This window comes from Bombina bombina, chromosome 12 (assembly GCF_027579735.1).
Source record: "Bombina bombina isolate aBomBom1 chromosome 12, aBomBom1.pri, whole genome shotgun sequence".
NCBI lineage: Eukaryota > Metazoa > Chordata > Amphibia > Anura > Bombinatoridae > Bombina > Bombina bombina.
Genome location: NC_069510.1, coordinates 119,883,955 through 119,905,710, shown reverse-complemented (window position 1 = coordinate 119,905,710; position 21,756 = coordinate 119,883,955). Strand labels below are relative to the sequence as shown.

Below are 21,756 nucleotides of genomic sequence, written 5' to 3'. Positions count from 1 at the left end.
TACAACTCTACCTTCACTGACGTGGCCCAAATAGGCCAAAGCGTACATCTAGGGTTAGCTTGTCATTTTTTTGCTTAGAAGATAAGTGCTGGGAATTTCTGTGCTAGGCTGTCTTAATGAATAGGTTCAGACTGATATACTACAGGAAAGTTCACTTTCGTGAAAGAAACATTAGGGGCAAAAAGAGGCTGCACCCTGGATAGGTACTTGCCCATAGTGTGGGCTACTTAGCACTATCCATCCCCAGCTGAGCAATTTTATGCCATCTTCCATGACCATATCTGCTGTGTTGTGACCAATTAGGGACAAATATAATTGAGCTGTGTAGTATGTTGCAAGGCCATGGCTTCACATTTTCAGACATAAATTACAGGAAAAGTGAACAAAAGGGGAATGTTGACAACTTTCATACACAGCTTTCCAGAAGAGGAGGAGTTGATAGTTGACTGGTAAGGGCTGACATCTGCACTTATCAGAATAAACAAATTGTATTGAAACAACAAAATTAGGACATATTTCCATGCTTAAACTGTTCAGTGCAACAGCGTTATTAAGGCTTATTCTATTTATTACACTCATATTGGAAATAAATTGTGTATTTATGTGTTTATGCCTGTAGTCCTTTATATGTGTATTGTGTGCTCAAATGTCCATGTGGCTTGCTTTATATAGAAGAAATTTCCAATAAGGTCAAATAGCACATTTAGGCCAACATAACTTTACTATCCCAAATTCCAATTAGAGAAAAGTGCTAGTTCCTGCTCGTGTCCATGAGATGGGGCTCCAAGTCACCCGGTCGCACTTTATGGTTTATAAAACTCATTCAAATGTAGCAAAATACCCAAGTGGCAATTAATGTTTAATTTAAAAAAAGGTCTAAAATTCAAATTTGTATGTTTTTTTAACATTTCAGCATCTGGTTATGGACATTTTTCGGCAGACTTTACTAACGTGTGCTGCTCTATTGGATTACACGCATATGTGTTTCTGACCCCAGCGTTTGATGATGTACCCTTCAGGGCAGCACTTCTCAGTAGCCTGTAATATACTTCATTAGTGAACTCAGCTAATTCTATTTGACATCTTTATTAGTAAATCTAATCTAGGTATTTATCACTTATTAATGGTGTTCTGTGTTTAAATCATTTAACTATGTAATTACTGGCAATATTAGCTGTGTTTGCGGTTTACTGCAGAATAATTCACACATCACATGTATATAATTATAATATAATATGCATTAAAAAAATTCAGAGTGTATTATTTTCTTTTTATGTAAAATAAATTTCTCGCTTCTGCTAGTGTCTGAACAGGGGCGTTCCGTTGGTGTAACTGAAATTTCTCTACCAGGTCTAGCGTATTCTGTATACATTTCCCCTGCAGCTCTTGCTGTTTTTTTCTAGAAAACTGAAGCAGGGTAATATGTGTTTTGCGTATCTCACCATTAAAGAATATACATGTATAGGAAAATAGAGGTGATTGTAAAGTACTATACGCTGCAAAAATAGTAATCTTATTTATATTTGCTGCTCTTTTCTAACTTCACTCTCCTGCAAAGTTTCCCGTTCCAGAGAGCGCCATTACTTTCTATGGGAAGCATCTTGCAACTCGCAGGGACAGCCCTTTTTTAATATCACTCTCTGAGGGCTGCCCCTGTAAAGGTTTTACAATCAGGTCCTATGTGTCCAACCACTGCAAACACATAAATTAGGTCCTGCTCTGCACCACAAGCAATTGAGCTTCTAGGAAGAACATGATTAGTCAGGAGTTGCAGTCATGCAACGCTTAATTACTGATATATTCTGTACATATATAACAATTTATTGTGTGCGCAGACCATTTGTAATTCTGCACTTAATTACTGATATACATACTGTGCATATATACACATTTATTGTGTGTGCAGACCTTTAGTAATGCTGCACTTAATTACTAACTGATATATACTGTGCATGTATAAAACATTTACTGTGCGTGCAGACCTTATCTAATGCAGCACTTAATTACTGATATATATTGTGCATATATAAACACTTATTGTGTGTGCAGACCTTATGTAAGGCAGCACTTAATTACTGATATATATTGTGCATATAGAAACACTTATTGTGTGTGCAGATCTTATGTAATGCTGCACTCAATTACTGATATATACTGTGCATATATAAACATTTGCATAATGCAGCGCTTTGGCGGCGCTATACAAATTAATGATAATGATAATATATTATGTGTAATATATATATATATATATATATATATATATATATATATATATATATATATATATAGTGTATACAGATATTATGTAATGAGAATTACTGATTATATATACTGTACTGTGCATATGCAAAAACATTGATTTTATTTTTTCTAATTGTAATATCTCAGCTGTACCTTTTGTCTCATTAATTTTCTATATATACACATGTAAACAACAAGCCAATATAGGCACAGTAACCTGTGCAGTTTAACCTATACACAGTAACCTATAAACAGTAACCTATACAGAAACACATACACAGTAACCTATACAGTATAACCTATACACAGTAACCCATAAACTGTAACCTATACAGAAACACATACACAGTAACCTATACATTAGATTTGTGCATTAGGATCCAAATGCAGAAGTGCTATTCGGCTATTTTAGAGTCGGATTGATTCTGGATTTGCATAGATCTTAACTTGGTGATCTTGCACCAGAATCAATCCGGCTTCAAAAAGAGCCAAATAGCACTTCCGCATTTGGCTCCTAATTAAATATCCGAATGCACAAGTCTACTATACACTGTAACCTATATACAAAGTAACCAAAGTATACACTGCTGTGACCTATATACAGTAACCTATACACTGTAACCCATACACTGTAAACTATATACAGTAACCTAAACAATGTAACCTACGTATACACTGTAACCTATATACAGTAATAGGGCTGCAACTAATGATTACTTTCATAATCGATTAATCGGCCGATTATTTATTCAACTAATCGGATAAAAAAAATTAAATAATTTTAATTAATTTAAAATAAAATCCACATACTGAGTATTACAAATATAAACTTCAGACTAAAACTTTACATTAACACAACTATTTCTCCAATTTTTTTAACCGGCAGCAGAACAAATTTTTATAATAAAAAAAAAAATTGAACTGTTTCAAAAGAGGTAAAACTAGAAAGAGGTAGACGATCACTGTTTATAACATTCTGTTATTCACTATTTCATAAACTTTGCATTCAAATGCAAAAATGGCAACATGACCACATACATGCTCCTGGCTGAGGCTGACTCTCTGTTTGCAGCTATTTTGCCTGCAGAAGAGAGGAGGCGCTCAGATGGTGTTGAGGTGCCTGAGATGCATAAGTAGGGTTTTACCAATATCGTCAAGGTGGGATATTTATCTTTGTTAGCTCCACCAATGCAAAGTGTTTTCCTCCTTGGCAAGTGTTCTCTTAATAAAGTAAGCCTGGACTTTATTCTAACATAAACATTTCTTTAATATATATGTATGCAATGGTAAATAACCAGCTATCAGGTTAGGGAAAAAATATCTATTCTGCACTTAAAATAACAGATATATACTTATGGAGGTGGAATTTAATACATATTACAATTGATTAAAAATATAAAAAAACAAGAAAAGTCAAAAGTACTAATGACTATACAGTATATCAATAACAGGACAAAGCCGTACACATTTATCTATACAGTACATATAATCAGCAAGCGATCTGCTAATAATTGTGCAAACAGATAATAGTGCACATCAATTCAAATAACAAATCCCATCAACCTAGGGCTAAGTGTAAATAACAAGCTCTGCACTATATCATGCAAAGCATAGTCCCAAATCACCTGATTTAATATTAACAATCCAAATGATGACTTTTATTTCTGGGTTGCACATAAGCCAGGGGTAGTTGTAAACTTATACTGTCCTGAAAAAGTGAGACGTCCTTTAGGCTAAGGATATAAACAGAACCAACTAATTGCAAACCAACTAATCGATAATGAGATTCGTTGACAACTATTTTCATAATCGATTATTATCCATTATATTGATTAGTTGTTGCAGCTCTATACAGTAACCAACGTATACACTGTAACCTATATAAAGTAACCTATACACTGTAACCTATATACAGTAACCTATACACTGTAACCCATACACTGTAACCCATACACTGTAACCTATATAATGTAACCTATACACTATAACCTATATATTGTAACCCATACACTGTAACCTGTGACAGACCCTTCGGTCAGGACTGAAAGCGTTAACTTTATTTTCTAAATACAAGTTTGCTGGCATCAGCTATAATTAAGTTAGTGATAAGCATTCCATTGTTTAATCACTCTCAGAGAGCAGACGCCTAAGTGATAAGGAAAGCCAAGAGTGTCTTGTGTTTAAAGTGTTAAGTAATGTAATTCTATTGTATCATGTCAAAGGGCGTCTTCCCCTTTTATCTAATGTACAAGAGTCTTTCAACCCCCCCATCTGGGGTCAAACCTGTATAAATACTAGGCATCTAGCCTTTAATAAATGACATTCTGTTTTAAACCTGAAATGTGGAGCCTGGTCTCATGTTTGAGGGGAAATACTGGCTGGGTTGTGAGTTGCTGATCCCATATTCAGGACATTGTTCATCTGGTGTTAACCCTTGGTACCCTGTTGGTACCGTAACAATTGGTGGCAAGCGACGGAATGAACCTTATCGCCCAGAAGAGCAACTACACAAGTCAGTAACCTCAGGAAGGAAGAGGGGGATTATTACAATACTGACTAAGATGGAAAGAGTACCAGGGACAGAAGGAACCAATGGGCCCAGCATATCAGACAGAACCCCCGAAGAAGCAAGCTTTGATCGGGCGGTTAAAATAAGACTGGCACATTATGGCCCCAACCCATCTGCGGAAATTATCGACCGGGTCATAGCAGCTGTGGAGGCCAACCTACTTCGCCAAAGCGGCGCTGCAGCAGCCCAAGTCACAGCAACCCGAGTGGAAAAGGGAAAAGTAAATTTTGCAGCTTTTAAAAACTTCCTGGAAACAGAAGGAGAGATTGATGGGTACCTTGCGGATTTTGAGAGGCAATGTGCACTACACATATTATCTGGAAAATTATCCGGCCGGGCCAGAGAGGCTTTTCGGGCCATTCCAGATGAGGAAGTCGGGGATTATAATACTGTAAAAGAGGCTCTGCTCTCCAGGTATGCGGTTACACCAGAGGCATACCGGAGGCGGTTCAGAGACACTGTTAAATTAGCTGGAGATTCCTACCTTGAGTGGGCCTGTAAGGTGCACCGCACAGCAGCTCACTGGATAGCGGGGTGCCAAGCCGTGTCTGGGGAAGAGGTGCTGCAGCTATTCCTGTTGGAACATTGCTTCGACAAGTTACCCGCAGGAGTTCGAGAGTGGGTCCGGGACCGTAAACCCTCCACCCTGCATGAAGCGGCTCGCTTGGCAGATGAGTATACGGATGCCCGCAAACTGGACACTGCTACCACTAAGCCCCCTGCTAGAGTGGAGTACAGACCCCCAGTCACCCCAGCAGCTGCCAGTTACCAACCCCCGGCGCACCGCTATACCACACGGCCTCTGGCCACGAACTACCCTCAGAGAGCCCGGTTCAATTCGCGGGGCTACTCACAACCGATTCGGTGCTTTGGATGTAAGCAACTAGGGCACAAAAGACCAGAGTGTCCCCTAAATGCAGCGAACCAAGCACAGTCCTGGAGAAGACCTGCCGGCGGAATCACACGTAACCCTCAGCCTGCGGCCCGCTACGTAGAGGCGCAAGAATGCTGGGGCATCCTACATGAGGCAGACCTTGTGCAAGCTGCCCACCGGAATAACCGGCAACTGGTTAAAGTGAATGGGAAGGAGGTCAGTGGTCTACGGGATACTGGTGCTACCATGACCTTGCTTCGAAAGAACTTGGTGTCTGAGAAACAGCACACTGGAGACACTGTGGCTGTGAGGGTAGCAGGGGGCACTGTGTTCCGCCTACCTGTTGCCAGGGTACATTTGGATTGGGGAGGGGGCGCTAGACCTGTGAATGTGGGGGTCATGAAGGATTTACCCGCTGATGTTCTCCTTGGAAATAACTTGGCCCCCCTTGGTTCTGCCTACGCTCCTATGGGTCCCGCCGATGTTAACCCTGTGACTACCCGTGCCCAGATCCGTGCAGCAGAGACTGACCCACCTGCTGCTAAGCCCCAGGACGCTGAGCTCAGTAAATCTCTATCCGCTATTGATACGTGGAAGTCCCGTTACAATGCGCTGATGAAGGAGAAGAGTCACGTAGAGGATAAAATGGTCACGTTAAATAATCACGTAACAGTGCTAGCGGGAGAGAAGAGGAGTGCAGAGGAAAAAGCACGTTTAGAACAGGAATCTCTGCTAGACAGGCTGCACCGACAGACTGCAGAAAACACCAGCTTGAGAGTGGAACATGAAACATTAAAGACAAACTTAGTGACACTGGAGGAAAAGCTGACGCTGGCTCATAGTGAGGTGCAGCAACTCAAGGGCACCCTATGTCAGTATGAAGGGATTGTGGATACCTATAAAGAGCAGGTACAAAAACCACGTAAAGAAGCCGATGATATTTTGAAGGACTGTTTAGCCCTAGTCGGGGCACTGAAGAGGTTGAACCCTTATTTACACGGACAGGGATTCTCTCTCATAACGGGAATACAGATGGATTGTCCCGGCAAACTGACATGCCTACCATCCCTAGTCCGGTCATCCCCAGGTTGACCCGCCAAAGGGTCAAGCCGGGTCTGCTGGAGTGTTCCACAAGGGGGGAGCTATGTGACAGACCCTTCGGTCAGGACTGAAAGCGTTAACTTTATTTTCTACATACAAGTTTGCTGGCATCAGCTATAATTAAGTTAGTTATAAGCATTCCATTGTTTAATCACTCTCAGAGAGCAGACGCCTAAGTGATAAGGAAAGCCAAGAGTGTCTTGTGTTTAAAGTGTTAAGTAATGTAATTCTATTGTATCATGTCAAAGGGCGTCTTCCCCTTTTATCTAATGTACAAGAGTCTTTCAACCCCCCCATCTGGGGTCAAACCTGTATAAATACTAGGCATCTAGCCTTTAATAAATGACATTCTGTTTTAAACCTGAAATGTGGAGCCTGGTCTCATGTTTGAGGGGAAATACTGGCTGGGTTGTGAGTTGCTGATCCCATATTCAGGACATTGTTCATCTGGTGTTAACCCTTGGTACACTGTTGGTACCGTAACATAACCTATATACATTATCCTATAAAATGTAACCTAAGTATACACTATAAACTATGTGCAGTAACCTATATAATGTAACCTATACGCTGTAACCTATACACTGTAACCTATATACAGTAACCTATACACTGTAACCTATATACAGTAGCATATGCGCTGTAACCTATACACTGTAACCTATATACAGTAACATATAGACAGTGACCTATGCACTGTAACCTATACACTGTAACCTATACACTGTAACCTATACACAGTGACCTATGCACTGTAACCTATATACAGTAACCTATACACTGTAACCTATATAAGTAACCTATATACTGTAACCTATGCACTGTAACCTATATACAGTAACCTATACACTGTAACCTATACACAGTAACCAATACACTGTAACCTATACACAGTGACCTATGCACTGTAACCTATATACAGTAACCTATGCACTGTAACCTATATACAGTAACCTATACACTGTAACCTATACACATTAACCAATACACTTTAACCTATATACAGTAACCTATACACTGTAACCTATATACAGTAACCTATATACAGTAACCTGTATACAGTAACCTGTATACAGTAACATATACACTGTAACCTATATAAAATAACCTATACACTGTAACCTATATAATGTGACCTATTCACTGTGACCTATATACAGTAACATATACACAGTGACCTATATACAGTAACCTATACACTGTAACCTGTATAAGTAACCTATGCACTGTAACCTATATACAGTAACATATACACTGTAACCTATATAAGTAACCTATACACAGTAACATATACACAGTAACCAATACACAGTAACCTATATACAGTAATTTATATACAGTAACATATACACAGTGACCTATATACAGTAACATATACACTGTAACCTATATAAGTAACCTATATAAAGTAACATATACACAGTAACCAATACACTATAACCTATATACAGTAACCTATATACAGTAACCTATATACAGTAACCTATATACAGTAATTTATATACAGTAACATATGCACTGTTACATATACACTGTAACCTATACACAGTAATTTATATACAGTAACATATGCACTGTTACATATACACTGTAACCTATACACAGTAATTTATATACAGTAACATATGCACTGTTACATATACACTGTAACCTATATACAGTAATTTATATACAGTAACATATGCACTGTTACATATACACTGTAACCTATATACAGTAATTTATATACAGTAACATATGCACTGTTACATATACACTGTAACCTATACACAGTAATTTATATACAGTAACATATGCACTGTTACATATACACTGTAACCTATATACAGTAATTTATATACAGTAACATATGCACTGTTACATATACACTGTAACCTATACACAGTAATTTATATACAGTAACATATGCACTGTTACATATACACTGTAACCTATATACAGTAATTTATATACAGTAACATATACACTGTTACATATACACTGTAACTTATACACAGTAACCTATACACTATAACCTACTGGGTTCACAGACAGTATAACAATTCATTTGTCAGCAGTACTATGTGTGTTACAGATTGCAGAGTATGGAGGTTGTACAGGGCTGTGTAAGACTGTACACTGTGATCTATAAGCTGTGTTTTCTCAGGTGACGTCTCTTATATCTGGTTTTATTCCTTTTCTATCTGTCCCTGACAGGGCCTATCTTTGTGCCCATCTCATATCTCCTGTGACGAGGCCACCACTCTCTCCCCTCCCCCTCTCCTGTTTCTCTCATTCTCTTCTGCTCTTTAATCCGGTTTAACTTTAAAGGGTGCAGCCGCGTGCAGTAAGATGATTCTAGTGCACACAGTGCTGTACGCGGCTGTGCACGTCTTTACAATACAAACATTACTGGAACCTGATGTAAAATCACACAGACTGGTCTAAAAGAAACCTAGTGTTTGCTTTTATCACAACAAGCAGAATCAATTATTTAAAAGCAGTGACAAGCCGGTTGCTGTCTTACGAGAAGCAGGAGTTTATCATAAGCAATTCTGTAGCTTCCCGTCATATTCTGTATGTGTTAGACGCTGTTGTATAACGTTTAGCTTGAGTTTTATGTAATATGTGTTCTGTTAGAAATATTATTATTTTCCCTACATCGTTCCTAAATGATCTGTTCTGTAGTGTTAGCACAATATGGTGAAAAAGAATATGCACTAATTAGTTTAAAGCATTTTCTTATTGCGCTATTGATTTTGTTATCAAAATTATAACACAACTAATAGTCGCTGTCAATCACTGGAAACCAAATCGATACATGACAAATAACCAAACCCAAAATGTTCTTTTCACACATATTATGGCCACTGTCAGTGAGTGATAATTTATATTGGGCCAGATTACAACTGGCACGATAGTGATAGCGTTGGGCGCGATACACAATATCACTGGACTGCGCTAACATTAGTGAGCAACTTGATATTATGTGGTAGATTTATTAAGATGGGGACGGACATGATTCGCTGTAACAGATCATGTCTGCCCGACATTGCTAAATGCCGACAGCATACGCTAGTGAAATGCTTGTGCAATCCTGTCCCCTGCATATTCGCGGCCAATCGGTGCTAGCAGGGGGCGTCAATCATTCCGATCGTATCTAATCGGGATGATTGCTGTCCGCCATCTCAGAGGTGGCAGATGAGTTAATGAGCAGCGGTCATAGACCGCTGCTTCTTAACTTTTGTTTGCAGCGAGCCTGAACGTTCACGCAGAAACAGCTGCCTTCACAGCTTAATAAATCGCAGCTTAATAAAATGGGGAAGTTTTTAAAGTGTGAGGGAGGTCATTCCATCAAAATATACATATATATATATATATATTTATATATGTGTGTGTGTTTATAAGTATAAATATGTATGTGCACACATATATAAAGATAAACACATACATACAGACACACACATATATATATATATATTCTGGTTTTATTAGAAATACTGTAAATTCTTCAAAACTATTAGTTCTTAAACAGATATTTCTATATAAAACTGTATATATTATATATATGTATATATCTATATAAATATACACTGTAGATATATATTTTACAAAACATAATCATATATATACATTTTAGTTAAGAATAATGCGTCCATGCGTCGTATGGAGCAGGGCACCAGGCAGCATTGGGAGCTTAACCTCCCTAGTAAAACCAGGTTTGGGAAGCTCCAGCTATGGGCTGCTAAGCGCTTTTACTGTCCCTTTAAGCTTTGTATGTAGTCTGTCTAATGGTCTTATGGTTATTCCTACTGAAATGTACAACCAAGCGGTTAAATTTTATCACCCAAACACCTCTTGTGCGAGCCGGCCGGAACCTATTGCAACTAATAAGTGCTTAGATGTTACTTCCCTGCTTCCCTCTGTGGCACCTGAAATGTCACATAGGGACCTTCCAAACCTGCTGTCACCATCTTGCTGGGGATAATCCTCTGCAAAACAGTATATATCCCTATAGAACTGTATATATCCCTATAGAACTGTATATATCCCTATAGAACAGTATATATCCCTATAGAACAGTATATATCGCTATAGAACCATATATATATCCCTATAGAACAGTATATATCCCTATAAAACAGTATATATAGCTATAGAACAGTATATATCCCTATATAACTATATATCCCTATAGAACAGTATATATCCCTATAGAACAGTATATATCCCTATAGAACTGTATATACCATATAGAACAGTATATATTGCTATAGAATAGTATATATCGCTATAGCACAGTATATAGTGCTATAGAACAGTATATATCCCTATAGAACAGTATATATCCCTATAGAACAGTATATATCCCTATAGAACAATATATATCGCTATAGCACAGTATGTAGCGCTATAGAACAGTATATATCTCTATACAACAGTATATATCTCTATATAACAATATAGATCCCTATATAACAGTATAGGTCCCTATATAACAGTATATATCGCTATAGAGCATTATATATTCCTATAGAACAGTATATATCCCTATAGAACTGTATATATCCATATAGAACAGTATATATCCCTATAGAACAGTATATATTGCTATAGAACCGTATATATCCCTATAGAACAGTATATATCGCTATAGAACAGTATATATCCCTATAGAGCAGTATATATCCCCATAAAACAGTATATATCCCTATAGAACTGTATATATCCCTATAGAACTGTATATATCCCTATAGAACAGTATATATCCCTATAGAACTGTATATATCCCTATAGAACTGTATATATGCCTATAGAACAGTATATATCGCTATAGAATAGTATATATCGCTATAGAACAGTATATATCCCTATAGAACAGTATATATCGCTATAGAACAGTATATATCTCTATAACAGTATATATCTCTATATAACAGTATAGATCCCTATATAACAGTATATATCGCTATAGCACAGTATGTAGCACTATAGAACAGTATATATCTCTATATAACTGTATATATCACTATACAACAGTATATATATATATATCTACAATATAAGTGCTTTATTACTATGTTATGCTGCTGTTTGCTGGGTTTTGCTGTTTCAGAGCAGTTTAGAATGTGGTCTCTGTTGCTGTGTCCAATCAGAAGCCAGACGTAAATGTCCTTGTAGCACTGTTCTAAGCAATAGCTGCAAGTTACTGCAGTGTGACACACACACACAGCATTCTCAATACTGTGCACAGGTAAATTACACAGTACTGTACCTAACAATACCTAGATATGCTTACTGCAGGGTGACACACACACACAGCATTCTCAATACTGTGCACAGGTAAATTACACAGTACTGTACCTAACAATACCTAGATATGCTTACTGCAGGGTGACACACACACACAGCATTCTCAATACTGTGCACAGGTAAATTACACAGTACTGTACCTAACAATACCTAGATATGCTTACTGCAGGGTGACACACACACACACACACACATAGCATTCTCAATACTGTGCACAGGTAAATTACACAGTACTGTACCTAACCATACCTAGATATGCTTACTGCAGGATGACACACACACAGCATTCTGCACACTGTGCACAGGTAAATTACACAGTACTGTACCTGACCATACCTAGATATGCTTACTGCAGGGTGACACACACACAGCATTCTGCACACTGTGCACAGGTAAATTACACAGTACTGTACCTAACCATACCTAGATATGCTTACTGCAGGATGACACACACACAGCACTCTGCACACTGTGCACAGGTAAATTACACAGTACTGTACCTAACCATACCTAGATATCCTTACTGCAGGGTGACACACACACACACAGCATTCTGCACACTGTGCACAAGTAAATTACACAGTACTGTACCTGACCATACCTAGATATGCTTACTGCAGGGTGACACACACACACAGCATTCTGCACACTGTGCACAGGTAAATTACACAGTACTGTACCTGACCATACCTAGATATGCTTACTGCAGGGTGACACACACACACACACACACACACACAGCACTCTGCACACTGTGCACAGGTAAATTACACAGTACTGTACCTGACCATACCTAGATATGCTTACTGCAGGGTGACACACACAGACACACAGCATTCTGCACACTGTGCCCAGGTAAATTACACAGTACTGTACCTGACCATACCTAGATATGCTTACTGCAGGGTGACACACACACAGCATTCTGCACAATGTGCACAGGTAAATTACACAGTACTGTACCTGACCATACCTACATATGCTTACTGCAGGGTGACACACACACACAGCATTCTGCACACTGTGCACAGGTAAATTACTCAGTACTGTACCTGACCATACCTAGATATGCTTACTGCAGGGTGACACACACACACAGCATTCTGCACACTGTGCACAGGTAAATTACACAGTACTGTACCTAACCATACCTAGATATGCTTACTGCAGCGTGAGATACACACATAGCATTCTCAATACTGTGCACAGGTAAATTACACAGTACTGTACCTAACCATACCTAGATATGCTTACTGCAGGGTGACACACACACAGCATTCTGCACACTGTGCACAGGTAAATTACACAGTACTGTACCTGACCATACCTAGATATGCTTACTGCAGGGTGACACACACACACAGCATTCTGCACACTGTGCACAGGTAAATTACACAGTACTGTACCTAACCATACCTAGATATGCTTACTGCAGGGTGACAAACACACACAGCCTTCTGCACACTGTGCACAGGTAAATTACACAGTACTGTACCTGACCATACCTAGATATGCTTACTGCAGGGTGACACACACACAGCATTCTGCACAATGTGCACAGGTAAATTACACAGTACTGTACCTGACCATACCTACATATGCTTACTGCAGGGTGACACACACACACAGCATTCTGCACAATGTGCACAGGTAAATTACACAGTACTGTACCTGACCATACCTAGATATGCTTACTGCAGGGCGACACACACACACACACACACACACAGCACTCTGCACACTGGGCACAGGTAAATTACACAGTACTGTACCTGACCATACCTAGATATGCTTACTGCAGGTTGACACACACAGACACACAGCATTCTGCACACAGGGCACAGGTAAATTACACAGTACTGTACCTGACCATACCTAGATATGCTTACTGCAGGGTGACACACACACACACACACACACACACACAGCACTCTGCACACTGTGCACAGGTAAATTACACAGTACTGTACCTGACCATACCTAGATATGCTTACTGCAGGGTGACACACACACACAGCATCCTGCACACTGTGCCCAGGTAAATTACACAGTACTGTACCTGACCATACCTAGATATGCTTACTGCAGGGTGACACACACACACACACACAGCATTCTGCACACTGTGCACAGGTAAATTACACAGTACTGTACCTGACCATACCTAGATATGCTTACTGCAGGGTGACACACACACACAGCACTCTGCACACTGGGCACAGGTAAATTACACAGTACTGTACCTGACCATACCTAGATATGCTTACTGCAGGTTGACACACACAGACACACATAGCATTCTGCACACTGTGCACAGGTAAATTACACAGTACTGTACCTGACCATACCTAGATATGCTTACTGCAGGTTGACACACACAGACACACAGCACTCTGCACACTGTGCACAGGTAAATTACACAGTACTGTACCTGACCATACCTAGATATGCTTACTGCAGGGTGACACACACACACAGCATTCTGCACACTGTGCACAGGTAAATTACACAGTACTGTACCTGACCATACCTAGATATGCTTACTGCAGGGTGACACAAACACACAGCATTCTGCACACTGTGCACAAGTAAATTACACAGTACTGTACCTGACCATACCTAGATATGCTTACTGCAGGGTGACACACACACACAGCATTCTGCACACTGTGCCCAGGTAAATTACTCAGTACTGTACCTGACCATACCTAGATATGCTTACTGCAGGGTGACACACACACACAGCATTCTGCACACTGTGCACAGGTAAATTACACAGTACTGTACCTAACCATACCTAGATATGCTTACTGCAGGGTGACAAACACACACAGCCTTCTGCACACTGTGCACAGGTAAATTACACAGTACTGTACCTGACCATACCTAGATATGCTTACTGCAGGGTGACACACACACACAGCATTCTGCACAATGTGCACAGGTAAATTACACAGTACTGTACCTGACCATACCTAGATATGCTTACTGCAGGGCGACACACACACACACACACACACACACACACACAGCATTCTGCACACTGGGCACAGGTAAATTACACAGTACTGTACCTGACCATACCTAGATATGCTTACTGCAGGTTGACACACACAGACACACAGCATTCTGCACACTGTGCACAGGTAAATTACTCAGTACTGTACCTGACCATACCTAGATATGCTTACTGCAGGGTGACACACACACAGCATTCTGCACACAGGGCACAGGTAAATTACACAGTACTGTACCTGACCATACCTAGATATGCTTACTGCAGGGTGACACACACACACACACACACACACACACACAGCACTCTGCACACTGTGCACAGGTAAATTACACAGTACTGTACCTGACCATACCTAGATATGCTTACTGCAGGGTGACACACACACACAGCATCCTGCACACTGTGCCCAGGTAAATTACACAGTACTGTACCTGACCATACCTAGATATGCTTACTGCAGGGTGACACACACACACACACACACACAGCATTCTGCACACTGTGCACAGGTAAATTACACAGTACTGTACCTGACCATACCTAGATATGCTTACTGCAGGGTGACACACACACACACAGCACTCTGCACACTGGGCACAGGTAAATTACACAGTACTGTACCTGACCATACCTAGATATGCTTACTGCAGGTTGACACACACAGACACACAGCACTCTGCACACTGTGCACAGGTAAATTACACAGTACTGTACCTGACCATACCTAGATATGCTTACTGCAGGTTGACACACACAGACACACAGCACTCTGCACACTGTGCACAGGTAAATTACACAGTACTGTACCTGACCATACCTAGATATGCTTACTGCAGGGTGACACACACACACAGCATTCTGCACACTGTGCACAGGTAAATTACACAGTACTGTACCTGACCATACCTAGATATGCTTACTGCAGGGTGACACATACACACAGCATTCTGCACACTGTGCACAAGTAAATTACACAGTACTGTACCTGACCATACCTAGATATGCTTACTGCAGGGTGACACACACACACAGCATTCTGCACACTGTGCCCAGGTAAATTACTCAGTACTGTACCTGACCATACCTAGATATGCTTACTGCAGGGTGACACACACACACAGCATTCTGCACACTGTGCACAAGTAAATTACTCAGTACTGTACCTGACCATACCTAGATATGCTTACTGCAGGGTGACATACACACAACATTCTGCACACTGTGCACAGGTAAATTACTCAGTACTGTACCTAACCATACCTAGATATGCTTACTGCAGGGTGACACACACACAGCATTCTGCACACTGTGCACAGGTAAATTACACAGTACTGTACCTGACCATACCTAGATATGCTTACTGCAGGGTGACACACACAGACACACAGCATTCTGCACACTGTGCCCAGGTAAATTACACAGTACTGTACCTAACCATACCTAGATATGCTTACTGCAGGGTGACACACACAGCATTCTGCACACTGTGCACAGGTAAATTACACAGTACTGTACCTGACCATACCTAGATATGCTTACTGCAGGGTGACACACACACACAGCATTCTGCACACTGTGCACAGGTAAATTACACAGTACTGTACCTGACCATACCTAGATATGCTTACTGCAGGGTGACACACACAGCATTCTGCACACTGTGCACAGGTAAATTACTCAGTACTGTACCTGACCATACCTAGATATGCTTACTGCAGGGTGACACACACAGCATTCTGCACACTGTGCACAGGTAAATTACACAGTACTGTACCTGACCATACCTAGATATGCTTAGTGCAGGGTGACACACACACACACACACACACAGCATTCTGCACACTGTGCACAGGTAAATTACACAGTACTGTACCTGACCATACCTAGATATGCTTACTGCAGGGTGACACACACACAGCATTCTGCACACTGTGCACAGGTAAATTACACAGTACTGTACCTGACCATACCTAGATATGCGTACTGCAGGGTGACACACACACACAGCATTCTGCACACTGTGCACAGGTAAATTACACAGTACTGTACCTGACCATACCTAGATATGCTTACTGCAGGGTGACACACACACACACATCATTCTGCACACTGTGCACAGGTAAATTACACAGTACTGTACCTGACCATACCTAGATATGCTTACTGCAGGGTGACACACACACAGCATTCTGCACACTGTGCACAGGTAAATTACTCAGTACTGTACCTGACCATACCTAGATATGCTTACTGCAGGGTGACACACACACACAGCATTCTGCACACTGTGCCCAGGTAAATTACACAGTACTGTACCTGACCATACCTAGATATGCTTACTGCAGGGTGACACACACACACACATCATTCTGCACACTGTGCACAGGTAAATTACACAGTACTGTACCTGACCATACCTAGATATGCTTACTGCAGGGTGACACACACACAGCATTCTGCACACTGTGCACAGGTAAATTACTCAGTACTGTACCTGACCATACCTAGATATGCTTACTGCAGGGTGACACACACACAGCATTCTGCACACTGTGCCCAGGTAAATTACACAGTACTGTACCTGACCATACCTAGATATACTTACTGCAGGGTGACACACACACAGCATTCTGCACACTGTGCACAGGTAAATTACACAGTACTGTACCTGACCATACCTAGATATGCTTACTGCAGGGTGACACACACAGACACACAGCATTCTGCACACTGTGCCCAGGTAAATTACACAGTACTGTACCTAACAATACCTAGATATGCTTACTGCAGGGTGACACACACACAGCATTCTGCACAATGTGCACAGGTAAATTACACAGTACTGTACCTGACCATACCTACATATGCTTACTGCAGGGTGACACACACACACAGCATTCTGCACACTGTGCACAGGTAAATTACTCAGTACTGTACCTGACCATACCTAGATATGCTTACTGCAGGGTGACACACACACACACAGCATTCTGCACACTGTGCACAGGTAAATTACACAGTACTGTACCTAACCATACCTAGATATGCTTACTGCAGCGTGAGATACACACATAGCATTCTCAATACTGTGCACAGGTAAATTACACAGTACTGTACCTAACCATACCTAGATATGCTTACTGCAGGGTGACACACACACAGCATTCTGCACACTGTGCACAGGTAAATTACTCAGTACTGTACCTGACCATACCTAGATATGCTTACTGCAGGGTGACACACACACACAGCATTCTGCACACTGTGCACAGGTAAATTACACAGTACTGTACCTGACCATACCTAGATATGCTTACTGCAGGGTGACACACACACACAGCATTCTGCACACTGTGCACAGGTAAATTACACAGTACTGTACCTAACCATACCTAGATATGCTTACTGCAGGGTGACAAACACACACAGCCTTCTGCACACTGTGCACAGGTAAATTACACAGTACTGTACCTGACCATACCTAGATATGCTTACTGCAGGGTGACACACACACAGCATTCTGCACAATGTGCACAGGTAAATTACACAGTACTGTACCTGACCATACCTACATATGCTTACTGCAGGGTGACACACACACACAGCATTCTGCACAATGTGCACAGGTAAATTACACAGTACTGTACCTGACCATACCTAGATATGCTTACTGCAGGGCGACACACACAGACACACATAGCATTCTGCACACTGTGCACAGGTAAATTACACAGTACTGTACCTGACCATACCTAGATATGCTTACTGCAGGGTGACACACACACACAGCACTCTGCACACTGGGCACAGGTAAATTACACAGTACTGTACCTGACCATACCTAGATATGCTTACTGCAGGGTGACACACACACACAGCACTCTGCACACTGTGCACAGGTAAATTACTCAGTACTGTACCTGACCATACCTAGATATGCTTACTGCAGGGTGACACACACAGCATTCTGCACACTGTGCACAGGTAAATTACACAGTACTGTACCTGACCATACCTAGATATGCTTACTGCAGGGTGACACACACACACAGCATTCTGCACACTGTGCACAGGTAAATTACTCAGTACTGTACCTGACCATACCTAGATATGCTTACTGCAGGGTGACATACACACAACATTCTGCACACTGTGCACAGGTAAATTACTCAGTACTGTACCTGACCATACCTAGATATGCTTACTGCAGGGTGACATACACACAACATTCTGCACACTGTGCACAGGTAAATTACTCAGTACTGTACCTGACCATACCTAGATATGCTTACTGCAGGGTGGCACGCACATACACAGCATTCTGCACACTGTGCCCAGGTAAATTACACAGTACTGTACCTGACCATACCTAGATATGCTTACTGCAGGGTGACACACACACAGCATTCTGCACACTGTGCACAAGGTAAATTACACAGTACTGTACCTGACCATACCTAGATATGCTTACTGCAGGGTGACACACACACACAGCATTCTGCACACTGTGCACAGGTAAATTACACAGTACTGTACCTGACCATACCTAGATATCCTTACTGCAGGGTGACACACACACACAGCATTCTGCACACTGTGCACAGGTAAATTACACAGTACTGTACCTGACCATACCTAGATATGCTTACTGCAGGGTGACACACACACACACACACACACACACACACAGCACTCTGCACACTGTGCACAGGTAAATTACACAGTACTGTACCTGACCATACCTAGATATGCTTACTGCAGGGTGACACACACACACAGCATCCTGCACACTGTGCCCAGGTAAATTACACAGTACTGTACCTGACCATACCTAGATATGCTTACTGCAGGGTGACACACACACACACACACAGCATTCTGCACACTGTGCACAGGTAAATTACACAGTACTGTACCTGACCATACCTAGATATGCTTACTGCAGGGTGACACACACACACACAGCACTCTGCACACTGGGCACAGGTAAATTACACAGTACTGTACCTGACCATACCTAGATATGCTTACTGCAGGTTGACACACACAGACACACAGCACTCTGCACACTGTGCCCAGGTAAATTACACAGTACTGTACCTGACCATACCTAGATATACTTACTGCAGGGTGACACACACACAGCATTCTGCACACTGTGCACAGGTAAATTACACAGTACTGTACCTAACCATACCTAGATATGCTTACTGCAGGGTGACAAACACACACAGCCTTCTGCACACTGTGCACAGGTAAATTACACAGTACTGTACCTGACCATACCTAGATATGCTTACTGCAGGGTGACACACACACAGCATTCTGCACAATGTGCACAGGTAAATTACACAGTACTGTACCTGACCATACCTACATATGCTTACTGCAGGGTGACACACACACACAGCATTCTGCACAATGTGCACAGGTAAATTACACAGTACTGTACCTGACCATACCTAGATATGCTTACTGCAGGGCGACACACACACACACACACACACACAGCACTCTGCACACTGGGCACAGGTAAATTACACAGTACTGTACCTGACCATACCTAGATATGCTTACTGCAGGTTGACACACACAGACACACAGCATTCTGCACACAGGGCACAGGTAAATTACACAGTACTGTACCTGACCATACCTAGATATGCTTACTGCAGGGTGACACACACACACACACACACACACACAGCACTCTGCACACTGTGCACAGGTAAATTACACAGTACTGTACCTGACCATACCTAGATATGCTTACTGCAGGGTGACACACACACACAGCATCCTGCACACTGTGCCCAGGTAAATTACACAGTACTGTACCTGACCATACCTAGATATGCTTACTGCAGGGTGACACACACACACACACACAGCATTCTGCACACTGTGCACAGGTAAATTACACAGTACTGTACCTGACCATACCTAGATATGCTTACTGCAGGGTGACACACACACACAGCACTCTGCACACTGGGCACAGGTAAATTACACAGTACTGTACCTGACCATACCTAGATATGCTTACTGCAGGTTGACACACACAGACACACATAGCATTCTGCACACTGTGCACAGGTAAATTACACAGTACTGTACCTGACCATACCTAGATATGCTTACTGCAGGTTGACACACACAGACACACAGCACTCTGCACACTGTGCACAGGTAAATTACACAGTACTGTACCTGACCATACCTAGATATGCTTACTGCAGGGTGACACACACACACAGCATTCTGCACACTGTGCACAGGTAAATTACACAGTACTGTACCTGACCATACCTAGATATGCTTACTGCAGGGTGACACATACACACAGCATTCTGCACACTGTGCACAAGTAAATTACACAGTACTGTACCTGACCATACCTAGATATGCTTACTGCAGGGTGACACACACACACAGCATTCTGCACACTGTGCCCAGGTAAATTACTCAGTACTGTACCTGACCATACCTAGATATGCTTACTGCAGGGTGACACACACACACAGCATTCTGCACACTGTGCACAGGTAAATTACACAGTACTGTACCTAACCATACCTAGATATGCTTACTGCAGGGTGACAAACACACACAGCCTTCTGCACACTGTGCACAGGTAAATTACACAGTACTGTACCT

General features: G+C 41.4%; 1 protein-coding gene across 3 annotated transcripts in view; it reads left to right on the top strand.

The window, feature by feature from the left end:
* DNM1 (dynamin 1) overlaps positions 1-21,756 on the top strand; it is a 318,929-nt gene that overhangs the window by 79,932 nt on the left and 217,241 nt on the right. The gene's annotated exons all lie outside the window — the stretch shown is intronic.